Source organism: Cupressus sempervirens, chromosome 1 (genome assembly GCF_028749045.1).
Source record: "Cupressus sempervirens isolate cs-2001-9-10 chromosome 1, ASM2874904v1, whole genome shotgun sequence".
NCBI lineage: Eukaryota > Viridiplantae > Streptophyta > Pinopsida > Cupressales > Cupressaceae > Cupressus > Cupressus sempervirens.
In genome coordinates this window covers 442,671,524-442,685,911 of record NC_143118.1, presented here as the reverse complement: position 1 = coordinate 442,685,911, position 14,388 = coordinate 442,671,524, and positions in this window count along the sequence as shown.

The window sequence follows — 14,388 nt, the reverse complement described above, 5'->3', positions numbered from 1 at the left end:
TAAATCTCGCTGAATCGTCCCTCTATATCCTTTTATGGTAGTGATCAATATTCACGGTAGTTGGGACATAAATGTCATAAATGTTAATCAACATCCAAGCATGCCAAGAAAACCCTTTATGAAGCACCACATTCTCATGACCACATGTAAAAAAGAAGACCTGCCACCTAGTTTGATAATTCATCTGTCATTATTGAAGGTGTGCTCCCTTTCCATAATGCATTCTATGAGTCTTTAAAAATACAACAAAAAGCCCTCTTTGAACCATTCTACAGAAAGTAACATGAATCCCAAGTTTCTTACCCCAAACACTTACAGCCCATTCATCAAAAACCTTGCAAGAGGGCAGAAATCCTTTATCTAAGTATGCAAAAAAAATTGCAACATTTTTTAGCCAAGATTGGTCGATTTTAATAGCTCTTACCATATCCTCATTTGGCAAGAGAGGAAGGGTTTTTAGTTCATGGGGGGGGGATCTTACCTTCCTCCTTTCCTCCACTGACACTAGATATGAAGTTGCCTCCATCCCTGAGTCTATTTCCATTGGTTGCGGCTCTGTCGCTTCAAATTCCTCCACCTACTATCTCTCTCTCTCTCTCCCTCCCATACCCTATTCTCTCTCTCTCTCTCTCTCCCTCTCTCTCTCTCTCTCTCTCTTTGCCACCCCCACTCTCTCATGCCCTAATCTCTCTTACACACACTCTCATCCCCCCTCTCTCTCTCCCTCTCCCACTCCCTCTCCCACCACCACCTCTCTCTCTCTCTCTCTCTCTCTCTCTCTCTCTCTCTCTCTCTCTCTCTTTCCCATCCCCTACTCTCTCTCTTCCACACACACACACACACACACACTCCCATCCCCCCTCTATCTCTCTCTCCCCTCTCCCATCCCCTACTCTCTCTCTCTCTCTCTCTCTCACACACACACACACACTCCCATCCTCCTCTCACTCTCCCTCTCCCACTCTATCTCCCATCGCCTACTCTCTCTCCCTCTCTCTCCCCCATCCTCTACTCTCAATCTCTCTCTCTCCCACCCCGTACTCTCTCTGCCACCCCTACTCTCTCTCACACTTCCACTCTCTCCCATCCCCTACTCTCTCTCTCTCACACACACACACACACGCACATCCCCCCTCTCCTCTCCCTCTTTCTCTCTCGCTCTTTCTCTACCTCTCCCCTTCCCTTTCTATGCACTATTTAGGTCTTAATAGTGTGTGCACACTAAAGTGTACACACACTAAAGCACATACATGCTATTAAGACTCAAATTTTAAAAAGCTTTAAATAGCGAATGTGTGTTATAGTGCACACACACTATTTAAAGCTTTGCATTCTACCAAGCTTAAGGCTTGGTTTTTCCTTGGGGATCCAACCCAAAGGTTTGGAGTCTGTAAACTAGTCTAAGACGTTTTTCTACAAACATACAAAAAATGATCGATTTTTCTTGTGTTCTCTCCTTCAAGTTTCCTCATGGTTGAGCATCGCTAAAATTAGGTTACATGACATTGTAGGTCTCTATGTTAGTTATATAACAATAAATTTTGTTTTTTATTTGAACTATTTCAAGCCTTTCAACTATAATTTATTTTGAATGTATGTCCATTTTTTGTCAAAAACCAACATGTACTAATTGGGCTGTAGATTTTAGTTCGTTCATCGAGTTTTGCAACAACTTAGTTTTTTAGAAACTAGACTTCATTCTACACACTTAGAAAAAAAGAAGTTTTGATTTTAGATTAGTTTTCAATCATTTCTAGGGGGAGCATACAAATATTTCATGTTTTTGGGATGTGTCTAATTAAAAAATTTATAAGAAAAATACACATTATAATATTACTCAAAAAATCTAGGATAAACTACGTAGTGTTAGGTAACTTGTGACCAAAGCGATTAAATAATTTCAAAAAAGAAGTTAAAATATTAGGGGGCCCACACTTTGTACTATGTTATATATTTTTGGAATAAATAGTACCACTTTCTGTAGCCCCCTTTTTTGAGGACCTAAAACTAAACCATTTTGAAAAAAAAATAGTAGTTTAGAAACTAGATTCAAAGGACTACTACTTTTGCTTTTGTCATATCTTAAAATTTTGAGCATAACTATCTTCAAATTCTTGTTGAAGTTCAAAAATTGCTGATTTCAAAAAATAAGTGTCCACTTATACCCCCCTTTTGGCACCACAACTTGGTGCACTTACCCATCATGATCTATCATGAGATCATTTTAAGAATAAGTTGAAAACATGGAAAGTAAGATATGGAGTAATGAAGGACTTGAAAAATACAAGTGGGTTAGCTTGGAATGAAGAAACTCAAACTGTGGATGTTGAGGATTGTGTGTGGGATGAGCTTTTGAAGGTAGGATGATCTTTGTACTCTTTTGATCGAAGAAATTTTCCCTTCTTATTTTAGTATTGAAAAACTAACAATCTAATCCATCTATTAATGCTTACTTATAGAGGAGAGAATTCAAAAATGCAAAGATGTATAAGAGGTCATCTTTCCAATATTTCAATGAGTTGGCTTTAATTGTCGACAATGACATTGTTGAAGGGTTTGTAACTACAACGCCCCTTGATGCTAAATAAGAGCACGCTATGAACAATGCATTCCATGTGCTTGATGAGGAAAATAACCAATTGTGGTACACCTCTTGAAAACCAACTAGATTTTGATGAAGAGTTATATCATTCCAATCAATTGAGTGCAAGTGGTAGAGGGACTCCTCCACCATCATCATCAAGGAGGGGAAAGAGAAAGAAGACAACTCTGGTTGCATCATTGGATGTGATATGTGAAACTATGAAGGAACTGAAGATGGCCTTGGTAAGCCTCATATTGTAAAAGTGGATAAATCTGAAGAGGAGAACGTTCTGAGTGCCACATATACCACTCTCAAAGCTGTCCCTGAACTGAGTCGACTAGCTTTCTTGAAAGCACATGATAACTTCATGCTTCAACATGAAAGAGCCAAATTGTTCTTGATGATGGATGAGGTAGAGAGAGTGGAGTGGATTGCTATGACATTTGGTATGCTTTAGCTATTTCAGCTAGTGACTAGATTGCAATGATGTATACTACATGATTTCTCTATTCAATGGTTTTGCATTGATCTTTGATAGCACTAAACTAGAACTATATTGATCTCACAACACTATTGGAACTCATTACTGAACACATTTTGACTATTTCATTGGCATTGGTATGATTGACATTTGAATTAATTCTAGTTTATGAGTTGCCTTTTTTTAATTGTTTTGCATGGACCAGTTTATGAATTGCCTTTGTTTAATGTTTGGCATCGATCAATACATAGTTTAGTTGTTCATTTCATTGGCATTATTAATGGTATTGCATTGATCTCTCATAGCACTATACTAGAACTCATTAGTGAGCACATATTGACTATTTTGCTAAACAGATTCTAAACAAACTATTACATCATATATTGATTGTTTTGCTAAATAGATTTGAAACAAAAAGTTACATCATATATTGACTATTTTGCTAAGTAGATAGCAGATAGAAATGAAATCATGATAAACTATGTATAGGTCAACAATGTATAGATAAAAGTCATTATTGTCATTGATCTTCCATATATACTACATAAATATAGGACAGACATCCATACATAGTTTATGAGTTGGTTGTGTTTAATGGTATTGCATTGATCTCTACATAGTTTATGACATCATAAGTATGTTGAATGGGTTTGCATGGATCTATACATACTTGATATGTCCATAGTTTAGTTGTTCATTTCATTGGCATGATTCACTTTGATTAATGGTATTGTATTGATCTCTCACAACACTATATTGGAACTCATTAGTGAGCACATATTTACTATTTTACTAAATAGATTCTAAACAAACTGTTACAACATATATTGATTGTTCTACTAAACAGATTCGAAACAAATAGTTACAGCATATATTGACTATTTTACTAAGCAGATAGCAAATAGAAATAGAACCATGATAAAATATGTATAGGTCAACTATGTATAGATAAAAGCCATAATTTCCATTGATCTATATATATTTGATCCATACATAGTTTACCACTTGGCTTTATTTAACAGTATTGCATTGATCTCTCACAACACTATACTGGAAATTATTACTAAGTAAATTTTGACTATTTCATTGGCATTGGTATGATTGGCATATGAAGTAATTCTATTTTATGAGTTGCCTTTGGTATGATTGGTATGCTTGGAATCTAAAGTAATTCTATTTTATGATTAGCACTATGTTATATACAGGTAATCAGAGGTAATCACATGAGCACATATTGGAATTCATTATTGAGCACATATTGACTATGTAGAGATAAAAGCCATAATTTCCATTGATCTATACATAGTTTATGACTTGGCTTTGTTTAATGGTATTGCATTGATCTCTCACAACACTAAACTGGAATTGATTACTTGATCTATGCTTAATTTAGTTGTTCATTTCATTGGCAAGATTGGCATTGGTCAATGCATAGTTTAGTTGTTCATTTCATTGGCATGATTGATATTGATCAATACATAGTTTAGTGGTTCATTTCAGTGGCATTAGCATGCTTTTCACTTGAAGTAATTCTAGTTTTTGGCTTGGTTCTGTTTAGTGGTATTGCATTGATGTATATATGTACATGTATATGTATGTATGTATGTATGTATGTATGTGTGTTTGTATGTATGTACACACATGTATGTACAATGTATACATATTTGATCTATGCATAGTTTAGTTGTCCATTTCATTGGCATGATCGGCATTGGTCAATATGTAGTTTAGTTGTTCATTTCATTGGCGTTCGCATGATTGGCATGTGAAGTAATTCTAGATGGTTAGTTGGCTTTATTTAATGGTATTGCATTGATCTCTCACAACACTATACTAGAACTCATTACTAAGCACAGTTTTACTATTTTGCTAAGCATACTTGATGTATACATACTTGATCTATACATAGTTTATGATCTCATAAACATTTGGTATAGTTGTTCATTAGATTGTTAGCTAGAGCTATAATTGAACCATACATATGTGGAATACACGAGGAGTGGTAAATGATGAATGCTCAATTTTAAAATTTGAGAGCATATGCTGATAGAAATGTGATTTGGTAGATGATTGTATAGGTCATGATTCTGTCCTATGTTATATCTATAGTCCTAATTTGCTTGCATATGTTTTTATTTCTTGTCTTTTTGTCCCTATTTGATTTCCTATGTATGTTCTCGCTGACAAGATTATCAAAAGTATTGAGGATTTCTGGTAGATGATTGTACAGTTCATGATTCTGTCCCATGTTATATGTATATTCCTAATTTGCTTGGATTTTTTAAAAAAATTTCTTGTCTTTTTTCTGCAATTTGGTTTCTTATGTATGTGCTTCTTGACAAGATTGTCAACAATATTGACAAAGTGTCTTTCTTTTGTATTTTTTTATTGCTCCTGATTTACTAATATGGAGAGACCACACATGGTGATAAAAAATGAGCTATCTAATGATGGTTTGCTATGCATGTTTGTAAATGGTCAATATTTTTTATGCTCATCCTTGGTGTATTCCATTAAAAAAAATCAGGTTTTAATTTTTCAAGCATGTTTAGTTCGCATATGTAGGATTGACCATCTAACAATATAGACAGTAATGGGAAGATTGAATAACATGAGAGGGTTGCTCACCAAATATGGGGCATAAGGGTATAGAGCATGGATTTCCCAGTATTTTCATATTTAACAGTGTGTTTCCACACCACCATTCAAATCATGGATATTGTTCTTTCTCATCAATTCATGGATATTATTTTTCTATCTTCTATCTTATGGTACATATGTAACATTGAATTATTGATCACATACCTAATTTAAACATATTTGGATCACATTTATAATTTAAACATATTTGGATCACATTTATAATTTGAACATATTTTGATGATATTGTTATTTAAATGTTGGTATCTATTTGATCTATACATAGTTTATATATGTAGGATTGACCATCTAACAATACATACAATAATGGGAAGAATGACCAACATGAGAGGGTTGCTTGCCAAATGTGGGCCATAATGGTATAGAGCATAGATTTCCTAGTGTTCTCATATTTAGCAACTAAGTCATAAGGTTCAAGTTTGAGTTTGACAATTATGAAGTTCAGATAAAGTTCAACAAGGCAAAAAGATTGAAAAAAATTTGACGATAAATTTATCTTAAATAATTTTCTAAAAATATATAAATATATATGATCACAATTCCCAACTATGGGATAGTTTATAACTTTGTACAAATGATTGCAAGTATGATCATTTCTTACTTTTCTTTGTTAATAAATAGAATTAAAATAAAAAATAATAATCATTTTAAATTTATTCTTTACTAATAAAATAAAACTGTGAATATTCAAGAATTAAAAATAATAATAATGTAGTCTAATTATAAATAAATTAGTAATCATAAATATTAAATTAAATATTAATACTTTACTCATTATAATACTTCTATTTCACTAATAAAATAAGAATGAAAAATTTTACTTCAAATTCCCATTCCAATTAGAAAATGAACAACCAAACACAAAAAAATGATATTCCCAGTCTATTTCGTTCCAATTCCAATTTTGAAATGTTAGTTTTGTTAGCTTTGGACAGCTATTTGTCCATTTGCTATTATTTAGCAAGTAATTGTTTTGCTAACTAATTGGTTAGATTAGAAACAAATATTTGTTAATTAATTGACCACTTTTGAAAACAACTAGAAACCAACTTGGTTAGGGTTGTTAAGTTGTTTTAATCTCAACCGTCGATTGTAAATCAATCTTGGCTATTGGTTTACCAACAAGAGTAGTATAAAAGGAGGTCAGGGGGGCATTTGGAGAACATGAAGTTTGGAAAAACGTTTATAGTGTTAGCAAACAGTCTTGCAGTGTTAGCAAGGGCGCAGTGTTAGCATGGGAATAGCAATGGGGAATATCAGCGGGATAAATTAGGAGGTTGTCGAAATTCTACCAGTAAGAGGCAAGGAATTTTGTATCTCTTGATTTGCTGAAGTTTAATATAATTTCTCATCTGTAGAACTGGTTTTCCCTTGGGGGTTTTTCCAGGGACAATTTGTCCGAAAATATTGTGTTCATTGTGTTGCACATTTCTTTCCATATTTTATAAGTGAAGTTGCAGTTGTGTTATTTTTCAATATTAGTTGGAAATTTATTTTCAACAGTTTAATAATTGTTTATGATAGGAGATTAATAATCAGTGATTGCAATAGTGAAAATTTTCACATGGTATCAGAGCATTGTTAAGGGTAGAAGAGTTTTTCCCTAAGAAAGAAATTTTGATCTCTTTAGATTTATTATTGCTTTAAACCCTTGAGATGGCTTCAGCTGCTTTGAGAGATCAGGACAGATTGGATGGTGCTTCAAATTTTGGTGTTTGGAAGGCCAGAATTTCTTTATTGTTGGAAGAGAATGGTATCAAGGATTATGCTACCAGTGTTGTACCTGTACCAACGGATGCAACACAACATGCAACATATAGGAAGGATGATGCAAAAGTGAGGAGGATTATCCTTGATGGTGTCAAGGATCATATTGTTCCACATATCGCAGAGCTAGATACGACGAAGAAGATGTGGAACACCATTATGAATCTATACTAGAATGCTACCACCAACAGGAAGTTGATTCTTAGAGAGAGGCTAAAGAATACCCAGATGAATAAGGGAGAAGACATCACAAGTTACCTCACCAGGCTCAGACTTGTCAAGGATGAGTTAGCAACTATTGGAGATAGCCCTAGTGATGACGAGCTAGTGAGAATAGCCCTAAATGGGTTTACTAAACAATGGAGTGTCTTTGTTCAAGTTGTCAGTGGACGAGATACTTTATCGAGTTGGGATCGACTATGGATTGATTTCACTTAGGAGGAGTTTAGACTAAGTCTTGTCAATGGGGCCAACAAGAGCCAGAAAAATGAGGTGGGACAAGAGAACGTTGCCCTAGCGAGTAAAGGGAAAGCAAAGAAGGGATCTAGCAAAGGATCAAATTCACAAAGTGAGAAGAAGAAGAAGGACCATTCTAAGGTCAAGTTCTTTGGACGTGACGAGTTTGGCCACTATGTCAGTGATTGCCTAGAGAGGAAGAAGGGTAAGAAGCAGGTGGCAGCTTCAACAAGTGTGGAAGAACTCTCTAGTAGAATGGAAGATGAGTTTGCACTCATAGCTTGTATGGTTAGCTCAACCTCAAAGTGTGTTTGGTATATAGATAGTGGGGCGTCATTTCATATGACAGGAGTTAGAGAGTACTTCTCCAATTACAAGGAGGAGGACACCAACATCCAGATTTCTATGGGGTACTTGTCCAAACTCAACCCTGTTGGCAAAGGGACTGTTCAGTTTCAGACGGAGAATGGAAAGATAATTCCACTCCATGATGTGTTATATGTTCTAGGCTTAGGTATGAATTTGATTTCTGTATCTGTTCTTCAGGATAGGGGGTATAATGTACTCTTTAGAGGTACAAATGTGTTGATTAAGCACAAGGATTGGAAATCACCCATAACTATTGGAGTTAGGAGTGGTCGCCTTTATAGATTGCAGTTTGATACTCCTAAGGCACTCATGAGCAACAGTAATCCTAGAGATCTTAGAGAGCTATGGCATAGGAGGATGGGCCATATTCATCATGGAGCACTTAGATTGCTTCGTGAGACAGTGACAAGTGTTCTAGAGGTGAGCATAGAGCACGACAATGTATGTAAGGGATGTGTGTTGGGGAAGTTTGCGAAAGCATCTTTTCCAAGGAGTGACCAGATCTAAGGGTGTTCTTGATCTAGTACATTCAAATGTTTGTGGACTGATGTTGACGAAATCTCTCAAAGGATATGAGTACTATGTTACTTTTATTGATGATTTCTCTAGAAAGACTTGGATATACTTCTTGAAGACTAAGGATGAGGTTTTCAGTCGATTCCAAGAGTTCAAGGCTCTTGTGGAGAACTCGACAGGAAAGAAGATAAAGGTTCTTCGGTCAGACAATGGAAGCGAGTACAAAGGAAATGTCTTCCAAGAGTTCTGTAGCAAAGAAGGAATCAAGAGAGAATGGATTGTTCCTTACAATCCACAGCAAAATGGATTTGCTGAGAGGAAGAACCGTTCTATATCGGAGGTAACAAGAGCTATGCTACATGACCAGGACATGCCCCATTACTTATGGGCAGAGGCGTGTAATACAACAGTCTACATCCAGAATAGAGTTCCACACAAGGTGCTAGGGAAGATGACACCAGAGGAGGCTTTCATAGGGAAGAAGCCAGATGTTAGTCACTTCAGGATATTCGAGAGTTTGGCATATTGCCATATTCCTGGAGATACATGTACAAAGTTAGATCAGACTATAGAGAGGGGGTACTTTGTTGGGTACAGTGAGACCTCAAAGGCATACATGATTTTTATTCTGAGGACTAAAAGAATTATTGTAATACGGGATATCAAGTTCATGGAGGACAAGGCATTCAGGAGATCTAGAGATTTGCCAGTAGATGATCAGAGTGAGCAGCCAATAGAAGCTCCAAGACCAAGTCAAGAGCAACAAAGCTCAAGTACAGTTACTAGTACGAGTGTAGACTCAGTTAGTGAAGATTCACATAGTATGGAGCAACAGGTGCAATAAGAAATGCATCTAGAAGACTTAGAGGTTGACATTTCATCCTCTATAGTTAGCAGCGGGAACCAAGTGGTTCCAGATACACAAAGGGATACTCAGGAGTTTGTGGGAGCTCCTACGAAGAGTACTAGATAGTGAAGACAACCAACCAAGTTCAATGACTATGTGGCATTAGTTAGTCAGTTGGTAGATAGTGAGCCTTCTAGCTATCAGGAAGCTGCAGAACATCAGGTATGGCAAGATGCTATGGTTGAGGAATATTCTTCAATAATGCAAAATGATGTGTGGGAGGTAGTACCTAGACCAACAGATAGGGCTGTAGTTGGATCATGTTGGATCTATAAGATAAAGCACAGTGCAAATGGTAGCATCGAGAAATACAAGGCGAGGTTCATGGCAAAGGGGTTCTCTCAGAAGGAGGGAATAGACTATGAGGAGACATTTGCTCCTATTGCCAGGTATACTTCTATACGAGCTGTAATCTCACTTGCAGCACCGATGGGATGGAAAATTCATCAAATGGATGTCAAGACAACATTCCTTAATGGTGAGTTGAAGGAGGAGGTATACATAGAACAACCAGAAGGCTTTGTAGCACACAACAAAGAGACCCACATGTGCAGATTGAAGAAAGCATTGTACGGACTCAAGCAGGTTCCTAGAGCGTGGTATGAGCGCATTGATACATACTTGCAAAAAATGGGCTTTGTGAAGAGTGAAGCAGATGCTAACCTCTACTACTTGGTGGTTGGGGGTGAGATTCTCATTCTCGCTCTTTATGTAGATGACCTATTTCTTACAAGTTCACTAGGGCTCATAGTGGATTGCAAGAGGAACCTTGTAGAAGAGTTCGAGATGAAGGATTTAGGACTTATGCACTACTTTCTAGGCATGGAAGTGTGGCAGACAGATGGGGAGATTTTCTTTGGTCAAGGGAAATATTGCATTGAAATCTTGAAGAAATTTGGGATGGAGGATTGCAAAGCCATGTCTACATCCATGATCACAAATTGGAGAAAGGTAGATACAACTAAGGAGAAAGATGTAGATCCCACTTTATATAGACAGTTGATTAGTTCGCTTATGTATTTGGTCAACACTAGACCAGATATAACATTTGCAGTAAACTCTCTTAGTCAGTTCATGGTTGAACTAAAGAGAATGCATTGGATAGAGGCTAAGCATGTGCTATGTTACTTGCATGGTATAGTCAAGTATGAGATCAAATATGTTCGAGGTGAAGGTATCAGGTTGATAGGCTATACTGACATAGATTGGGCAAGAAGTACAACAGACAAAAGGAGCACTTCAGGGTGTTGTTTCAGATTGGGATTAGGAGTTGTATCTTGGTTCAGCAAGAAGCAAAAGTCTATGGCTCCAAGTTTAGTAGAAGCAGAATACATAGCAGCTAGCATGGCGACATGTGAAGCTATATGGCTTCAGAAGTTGTTAGTAGCCCTGTTTGGTCAGAAGGTTGAGACTACTGTAATACATTGTGACAATCAGAGTTGCATCAAGTTGTCTGAGAATCTAGTGTTTCATGATAGGTCTAAACATATAGATATCATATATCACTTCATCAGAGATTGTGTACAAAGGGGAGTTGTTCAGCTACAGTACATACCTACAGAGGAGCAGGTAGCAGACATTCTGACTAAGGCATTAGGGAAAGCAAAATTTATCTTCTTCAGAGATAAGTTAGGTGTCCTACAGAATAGCTTCCTTGCTAAAAGGGAGTTTTAGTTTTGTTAGCTTTGGATAGCTATTTGTCCATTTGCTATTATTTAACAAGTAATTTTTTTGCTAACTAATTGGTTAGATTAGAAACAAATATTTGTTAACTAATTGACCACTTTTGAAAACAACTAGAAACCGACTTGGTTAGGGTTGTTAAGTTGTTTTAATCTCAACCATCGATTGTAAATCAATCTCGGCCATTGGTTTACCAATATGAGTAGTATAAAAGGAGGTCAGGGGGGCATTTGGAGAACATGAAGTTTGGAAAAACGTTTGCAGTGTTAGCAAATAGTCTTGCAGTGTTAGCAAGGGCACAGTGTTAGCGTGGGAATAGCAATGGGGAATATCAGCAGGATAAATTAGGAGGTTGTCGAAATTCTGCCAGTAAGAGGCAAGGAATTTTGTATCTCTTGATTTGCTGAAGTTTAATATAATTTCTCATCTGTAGAACTGGTTTTCCCTTAGGGGTTTTTCCAGGGACAATTTGTCTGAAAATATTGTGTTCATTGTGTTGCGCATTTCTTTCCGTATTTTATAAGTGAAGTTGCAGTTGTGTTATTTTTCGATATTAGCTGAAAATTTATTTTCAGCAGTTTAATAATCGTTTATGATAGGAGATTAATAATCAGTGACTGCAATAGTTAAATTTTTCACACTAACTTGGCAACCAAACACAGAATATGGATTTGTATATTCATCTTCCGTGTCAACCAAATGGTCCAACTATCTTCTTAAAACGTATAACCAGATTTTTGAGAACCTAGTTATGAGACAAATTTATCTTCCCCAACCAAACGGGGCGGAAGAGGAGAGGAGAAATGCCAATTGTACTTCACACTTTCAACTCTCATAAGGCATTGGCTTAGCTCACGGAATAGCAAATTATCAAAGGAGAAAATGACTCTGTTCATGTCGTTGGCGTCTATGGAATGCCTAGCATTGGAAAGACGTCCCTAATCAGACAGATCAACAATGAAAAGGTAGTTAACTTTTTCAAGTTTGTCATTTGAGTTAATGTGTCGAAAGATTCTGCTATATCTGTTATTTGGTGGAGCATTTTTGACAAAAATTGAATTGCCCTAGCGATCCAATTTGAGCATCGACGAGGCGACAGGGATGTTGCATCCGTCTAAGGAAAAGCGACTACTTCTCATTTTGGATGATGTGTGCAGAAGAATCGATGTTTCCTATTTCGGATTTTCCTTTCAGATCAAGCAATGAAAATTGAGTAGCCAAACATTACATAGTTATACACATAAAGTATCAACAAGAAATTATATGTGCAAATGGGTATTTCCTTGAGAACAAATATTTTCTCTTTTAAAAGGTTTCAAGAAAGGGAGTTGTAATGAAAGTTTAGGAGGCTCCTTTCCCTACTATTACGACTCAATCTATTGGTACTTACATACATGTTTGCTAAGCACTATTTAATTTAAGGGATATGTGATCAACTAGCACAACTTAACATAGTGAACTTAAGTCTCTAATGTAGAATCTAGAGTTCTAATACTATATGTAGGCACCTTCATATTTTTTACTAAATTAAGTAAATAGAAGGAGACACACACATAATTACGCCTAATTTAAATTCAATTTGCTAAAATACATAAGAATAGAGATAGAATAAGATAGTTTTGTATAATTTATAATTACGTAAGCACAAAGATAAGAAAGTCTTCACTTTATAAGAGATCATAGGTCACATGAAATGAATATGTAGAGTACATAACTAATAATAATGCTAATAGGAACCATAAGCATCTATCTCCCTCAAGCACACCATGGCTTGAGAAAAACTTCAAAGCATTTTCCCTCTGGATCATGAATCATTAAAACTTCCTTCCTCAAACCTCCTTGGGGATACCTAGAAAATTGAAAATGATACCTAGGTGATGGAATCTAGTATTGCATTATGTACCTACAAGTTGATATGTTAATATAATAACATCATGATATGGAATATATTGTGGAACACAATGAGCTAAATATGAAGCATACATTAAGAGATCAAATAATAAGATTTCGCCAAAGCATCATTTGAGCTAACTATTGGCAGATAAGTTAAAGTAGAGATTTACTCTTCTCTAAAAACTTACCATTCTCTTTGCTCCACATTAAACACCCATCCATAATCACATATAATAATCAATGAAAATATGAATACATATATATACACATTAAAAAGAGAAAGAAAGAAAAGTAAAGTATATACGATCATACAAGTTCAATAGTCTAACTTTTCTACAGATTTATAGAAACAATTATAGTGCTTACAAAAGTATATATCATTCTACTGCATAAATTTTTCCTTCACAATGACTTTGTATCATGAATACTTGAACCATTTCTAAGCATACCTTTCGCTAGAAACTTACTATCTTTTTTCTTCATATTCAACGCCCATCCATAATCACATATAGTAATAATCAATGAAAATGTAAATATATCTATCGATAAAAAAGAGAGAGGAAGAAAAGCATATAAGATCATGCACATATTATAGTCTATCGTATCTAGAAGTTTATAGAATCACTCATAGACTAACAAAAGCATACACCATTTACTTAACTATATCCTCCAGAATGGGTTTGAATCATGCACATGAATGTATGATGGAAAACTATGAACCATGTATAAGCATACAAAATCACAATCTTCTATATCTATCCGATAACTAAATAGAAGATTTCAAATAAATTATCACCGGGGAAATTAATTTAATATGACTAAAGAAACCAAACCATATATGAAACAGTAAACAAATATACAAACAGCTGATGATAACAACTACGATGTCTGGTCTAAGCTCGCCTATCTTCACAATCGTACATAGTTGCATTTGAAAAATAATAAAATGGCATTCTCAATAACTCAGACTTCATTCCTTACAATCAATAACTCAAACTTCACAAAAATGCCTAACTTGTGAAAGCTGAACAAGCTGTATTAATTCTTGAAGCTAAAGTTATCTTCCAAGCA